This window comes from Nannospalax galili, unplaced genomic scaffold (assembly GCF_000622305.1).
Source record: "Nannospalax galili isolate Female #2095 unplaced genomic scaffold, S.galili_v1.0 scaffold85, whole genome shotgun sequence".
Taxonomy (NCBI): Eukaryota; Metazoa; Chordata; class Mammalia; order Rodentia; family Spalacidae; genus Nannospalax; species Nannospalax galili.
This window is the reverse complement of record NW_008358866.1, coordinates 12,504,586-12,511,425: the sequence shown is the minus strand read 5'-3', so window position 1 is coordinate 12,511,425 and position 6,840 is coordinate 12,504,586. Positions and strand designations below refer to the sequence as shown.

Sequence of the window (6,840 nt, the reverse complement as noted above, 5' to 3'; positions counted from 1 at the left end):
TAGGAGTGCAGGCTAGGAGAGTTAGCCGGTGGTGCAGGTCCAGGGACGCAGAGAAAAGTGAGGGTGGGGCCAGGACCAGAAGCAGTGCTCCTGGGGCCCAAGAAAGGCACTAAGTTGGTCTGGGTGAGAAGGATCAGGAAGCAGTATTGGTTCCCCAGGTGTCTGGGACCCCAATACTAGGAGTGGTGCAGGTCTCAAACTGGGAGTAGCGAACAGCGGGGGAGATGGAAGGGTGAATGTGGCTTGGGGAATCAAGGCGCAGAGGGCTGCGCTATAGACTTACCCCAAGAGGCCTGCGGTTAGGAGTGCAGGCTAGGAGAGTTAGCCCTCCCTCTAGGACTTTTAAGATTGAATGCATGTTGGATTTTCTACAAGTCCTTATCTTCATCTATTGAGATGACCATGTGATTTTTATCTCTGAGTTCATTTTTATGATTTATAATACTTATTGACTCAAATATATTGAACCACCCCTGAATTTTTGGAATAAAACTGACTTGGTCATGATGGATGATCTTTTTGATGCGTGTCTGAATGTGGTTTTCAAATATTTTATTAAGAATCTTTGCATCTATGTTCATTAAGGATATGGGCCTACAGTTTTCTTTTTTGTTGTTGTTGTCTTTACCTGGTGTCTTAGTTTGTTCTTCATTGCTGTGACAAAACACTCTGACCACTACCAACTTGGGGAGGAAAGGGTTTATTTGTCGTACAACTCCCAGGTCGCAGTTCATCAGGGAGCCCAAGGTAGGAACTCAGGGCAGGAACCTGGAGGCAGGAGCTGGAGCACAGGCCATGGAGGAACGCTGCTTACAGGCTTGCTCCCCTGGCCCCTGCTCAGCCTGCTTTCTTATGCAACACAGGCCCACCTGCCCAGGGGTGGCACCACCCACAGTGGGCTGGGCCCTCCCACATCACTCATCAAGAAGATGCCCTTCCGGCATGGCCACAGGCCAGTCCAATAGAGGCAATTTCCTGATTGAGGCTCCCTCAACCCAGGTGTGTCAAGTTGACACTAAAGCTATCCAGCACACCTGGTTTTGGTATTAGAGTGATACTGGTTTCATAGAAGGAGTTTGGGAGGTCTCCCTTTGTTTATATCCTTTTGAATGATTCAAGAAGCACTGGTTGTATGTCAGAAGTGATAAAGATGGTCACTTCATCATGTTTCCTTTGAATGTATTGTAGAATTCTGCTGTGAATTCATCTGGTCCTAGGCTTTTTTTAGTTGGGAGGTTTTGTATTACTGTATCAATTTCCATATTTGTTAATCCCAACTGCTGGGGTTAAAGCCATGAGCCACCACTCCTGGCCCTTGTTGGCTTTTTTATGTCTCACTAATTTTCATCTTCCACATCCTGCAGCGCTTTTTTTATTCTGCTCTTCACTATCACCCTGCATGTCTGAAGTCCGTAGTGTCAGATTAGCACGTAACAACTGCCTAAGTGTAGAATCCTTATAGCTTTCTTCACTCAGCTATCCAGTCTGAAATTGCATCATCAAAAGCTGCTTTTGCCAACCTGCAGGCACGGTCAGGGGAGTTAATTTCATAGGAGAATACAGAAAAGTTGAGAGCAAGATCTAAGCGAATAGGACGTGTTGGTGGAAGTTCTGTCATTTCAATGTCACTAGCAGCTTTGTAAGCCACAAGGCTGCTTTCTGCAGCCTCCTTCCTGTCATTTCCTGTGGCAAACTCGGCCAGACACCTGTGGTAGTCCCCTTTCATTTTATAATAGAAAACCTTGGACTTGCCAGTGTTAGCTGGTGGAATGAGGTGTTTGTCCAGTACATCCAGAATGTCACAACAGATTAACTTTAGCTCAGTTTCAACCATTTGCTGATATTCCCGAATAATTTTCAGTTCATCTTCTCCTCCCTTGTTTTTTTTTTTCTTTCTGTTCAATGCTGCTGATTATTCTCCAGGATGGTCTTCTGGCTCCAATCACATTTTTATGTGCAACAGATAAGAGGTTTCATTCTTCAACTGTCAGTTCCACATCCGTCCTTGCTACTTTCTTCATTGATTCCACCATTTCGTGGTATCGCTCAGCCTGCTCTGCCAGCTTCGCCTGGTACACCAGGTCCTCCTTGTTGCAGCTGAGGTCCCTTTGACCGCCCCCCCCTCCCGCGCGGGTGCAGGGGATAAGTAGGCTAGAAATCAATGACACAGACTCTGGGACGCGAGCTCGTTTATTGTGAACACAGGCGGCTCCTTTATACCCCCTTCCCTCCTCCCATTGGTCCCTTATGTCCCGTTGGCGTCCTTCTATTGGAGCTGTGGATGTGTTGTTGTTTCTAGCTGCCGGGGCAGATTTCCGGTCAGTGTCTTCCTGCTCATCAACAGGAAGCAGGGTGCACCTGTGCTGTTGGTCTCATGCCTAGCCTCCTACACCTCCTGATCATCCACAGCGGCAGCGGCTCCAGCAGGGTCTGTGCAAAGGATGGAAGCAGATAGCATCTCCAACTGTCTCAGCCTCTTGCTCCTGGTCCGAGGAGCAAAAATTGTCAGATGTTTTTACATATAATGAAATTAGCATATTTTGTCTTTCCTATTGTTACTATGATGTATCATGTTTGTTATTTGCACATATTAAGCCACACTTTTATGCCAAGGATAAATCTCAATTGATCATGACCAATTTGACTTTTAATGTGCTGTTGTATTAATTTGCTAACATTTTTTAAAGAATGTTTTCATTGTGTTTATCTGAGAAATGGGCCAATAACTTCCTTTATTTTCATGTCTTTTTCTGGATTTGATATCTTTAAATGCTGGCTTCCTAAAGTATGTTGGAAATGTTCCTTTCTTTACAAGTTTTGAGAGCATTTGAAAAATATTGGCATTTTTCCATGTTTCATTTTATTTTTTAATTTTTAAAAAGCACACTTTATCTTATGTAAAGCAACATAATTCAAATATTAAATATCATTATAATAGAATGATTTGGTATAGTTTTAGACAGAAGCCTAAGGGCAGAAATTTAAGATTACAAAATTCCTCTCCCACAAATAAGTTTTGTGGCAAATCTATTCAGTGACTAGTCATGTCTAATTCCTACTGCACTAACAGTCAATGAAATTAAAAAGAAAGTCCAACTTTCACAATCACTGCCTCAAAGGAATAACACATACTGAATCTTTCTCAATGTAAAAATGGTTCTTGTGGTTTTAGTATCCTAGATATTCAACACAAAAAGAGAAAATTATTATGGAACTGACACTAGAAAAAATAGCCTTATATTCTCTTTCATGACTCATGTCCTTTTTCTACATCATCATCGCCTAATATTACCCTCTCTTGGTCTCTTTTCTACATTTTAGGCTGTACCCACACTTACATCTATATACATACATACACACACACACACACACACATATATGCTAAGAGCTGTATAAGCAAGACTATGTGGTTTTATTCTTTCTGAGTTTGAGTCCACTCACTTAATATTAGTCTTTTCTAATCCATCCATTTTGCTGAAATATTTTTCTGCCATCTTAGCTATCTCATCGTCTTTATTTTTAGATACTGGGAGGCTGCCAGCTTGTGATGTTGTCATTTTGGAATATTGTCTCATGTTTTTAGGTTTCTTTTACATGTTTTGTGCATTTTTTAGAGTACAAATACCCTCTAGTTTGCAGCTTTCCCCCTTTTGCTCACTATTTTGCTTGCTTTATTTTGTTTTTTTAATATTTTATTTTTTATTTTTATTTTATGTGTGTGAATGTAATGCCTGCAAGTAGGTGGGTGCACCTGTGTTGTGCAATGCCTGAGGAGGTCAGAAGAGGGTGCCAGATCTCCTGGAACTGGAGTTACAGACAGTTGTTAATCGCCATGCGGGTGGTGGGAATTGAACCCAGGTCCTCTGCAAGAGCAGCCAGTGCTTTTAACTACTGTGCCATCTCTCCAGCTCCACTTGGTTTATTTTGCAGCAGTCTTCTTCCTGTTGAGTTGTTTTCACACGAATTTATGTTCAGGAAGAAATCTGACTGCTATAATAACTATTATGGTTGGGCACAAGTCCCAGTGTTAGCTGAAGGAAAAGGTACTGTGTTCTTGACCTGTATCCCCTGTAAGGTTTGGAGACAGGGGTACTAGAGTTCTTAGTTCTAACCATTAGGATGCTGCGCCAGTTCTGTCAAACTTTACATGACCCTTTAGCTCTTCCTTATTACAGCCAGGGTGGGACGAATTGATGTCGGCTATAGATCCTTCTGCAGTCTCCACAGACTGTGTGGTTAGGGTCTCCATTGATGGACAAGGTTCATAAATTCCCCCGTAAGTACCTCTTGGAAAGCTTCTGGTTATCATAGTATTAATAACTGTGGTGGTTAATCTTCACTGCCCAATTGATGGGATCTAGAATCACCATGGAAACAAATATCTGGGCCTGTCTCTGAGGGATTACCTAGATTAGGTTAAGTGAGGTAGGCAAATTCACACTAAATGCAGATGGTACCATTCCATGGACTGTGGTCCCCACTGAATGAAAAAGGAGAAAGCAAGATGAGCAGAGACATTCAAGTCTCTCTGCTTGCTGACTACAGATACAATGTAACCAGCCACCACCACAGTGATGGACTGTATTTTCAAATTATGAGCTAAAAGCCTTCCTTCCTTCCTTCCTTCCTTCCTTCCTTCCTTTCTTCCTTCCTTCCTTCCTTCCTTCCAAGTTGTCTATGTCAGATACTTTATCAAAGTGATGATAAAAGTAACTAATACCATCCTATCAATCATGGTTTCCAATGCACCATCATCGTGAAATGCTGACAGTCTCTATTGCATTAAAGTCATGTCTCTTTTTCCTCCTGTTACTTCTCACTTATAACTCTAGAAGGCTTCTCAGCATTCCTCAGATACACATGCATTTTTATGCCTTCACACTCTAAGTGGCACAAGAGGAATCCCCCAAGCAGCAGTTGCCTCGAAAAACGTAACAGGTAAAAGATAATGAATTTTAATTGACAACTACTAAAGTAACATTTTCTGATTACTTAAAAATTTTCTAAAACACTTTCTTATTCAACTTGTAGTCATTCTTTCTTTCATGAATTGTAGTTTTCATTACTTAAAAGACAATATCATACTTGTATATGCTTCACTGTGACTATGTTTGCCCTCATTACCCTCTCTCATCCCTCTCCCCTTCCCACCACCCTTTACCTTCTCAATTTTCCTCTGCCCTCATGATCTCTCTCTCTCTCTCTCTCTCTCTCTCTCTCTCTCTCTCTCTCTGCCTTCTTCTTCCTTTCTTCTGGGCCCCACGAAGGCAACCAGAGCTGCCGTATATTGGTATTTGAGATGTAGAAGGTGGTGTCCACCACACCTTTCCCCATCCTTTGGTTCCCACAGTCTTCCCACCACCACTTCCAGAGTAGATGACATAAATGTCCTCTTTGGGGCCAAATACTCAGTAGTCATTTATTCTCTTCACACTTCAGCAGTTATAAGTCCCCACTTTGATGGCTACCCACTGATGAAAGAGGCTTCTCTGACCAAGGCTGTGAGCTATGCTGGTTTATGAGTATAAATATAAAATTTGGAAGGCATTTTAACTACATGTCCACTTGGAAGAACATCAGTAGTAGATTCCTCCATAGGGCCTGTGACTTTCCCAGCTTTTGACCAGTACTACAGTGCTAGGTATGTATTCTCTCCTGTGAAGCAGGCCTTAAATTCAACCAGGAAGTAGTTAGTAATGCTCAGAATATCCATGTGAGAATTGCCCTATGAGGTTTATCTTACCAGGCAGTTCAGAGCACCCCAGGTCTATAGCTGGGTGTTATTGTTGATGACTCTTCTCCCTCAACAGCCTAGACCACACCTTTTGTCATTATGAAAGTTAGCCAGCAGAGAGAAGCTTTCAGCTCAGTCCCAGACTGGTTTCTGTGTCCCCTATTCAGAGTGTGTGGTATTTCCAACAACAGGATCCTAAGATCTAGTTCTGGTGGGCATCCAAGAAGAATGACAACAGCCTGTGTACTTTTGGGAGCCTCCAGGGCTACCTGGCCAGTAATTCAGAAGGGGTGTACCAGGCACTGGTATTGTGGTTTGAAAATCTATGATTTTTATGATCACCATTAACCATTCATGTAGAGTACTTCTGTTCAAGCTTCCTTTCTTTAAAAAAATCATAGGTTTTAGTTATCTTACAAAGTAATAGGTTTTAATATGACCTTTTTCATGAATCCTTCATTGTAACTGTCTTCCCCAGTCCCATATTTCTGCTATCCTGCTCTTACTCCCTTTAAACTTTTCTTCCCCTAGAATTCCCTTCTTCTACTTCGTATTACATGTGTTTTAACATTCCACCCTATTTTAGAACTCCCTGCACACACTTCTTATGGATCCTTTCTTGCTACATGGCATTCACTTCAACTTAAGCACAGCTATCTAAAAATTAGGGTCTAAGATTTGAAGGTGAGGGAGAACATATAGAGTTTGTCTTTCCACAACTAAATTACCATACTCAGTATATTTTCCAGTTCCATTCATTTTCCTGCAAATTTCACCAATCTATTTTTCTTTAAGACTCGACAGAATTCTATTGTGTAGCTGCACCATATTTTCCTTATCCATTCACCAGTTGAACATTTAGGTGATTCCTTGAATTCTTTAATCATGTTCATAACTATTCCTTTAATTTCTGTATCTTGAATTTCATCTAGGTAATTCCCGTTAGAGAATATGTCTATAGGACTGATGCTATTGTATTATTCTGGTCTTTCACATTGGTTGAATTTTTATAATGTGACCTGGGCATGTGGATTTATTTTGTTGATTTGTGTCTTATAAATATGACTCTCCCTGACTATGTTGACTGGGTGTTTTCTTGTGTTTTT

At 41.5% G+C, this 6,840-nt stretch overlaps 1 pseudogene; it reads right to left on the bottom strand.

The window, feature by feature from the left end:
* Positions 1–1,337: 1,337 nt before the first annotated feature.
* LOC103725262 lies at positions 1,338–3,557 on the bottom strand (annotated as a pseudogene).
* Positions 3,558–6,840: the final 3,283 nt, after the last annotated feature.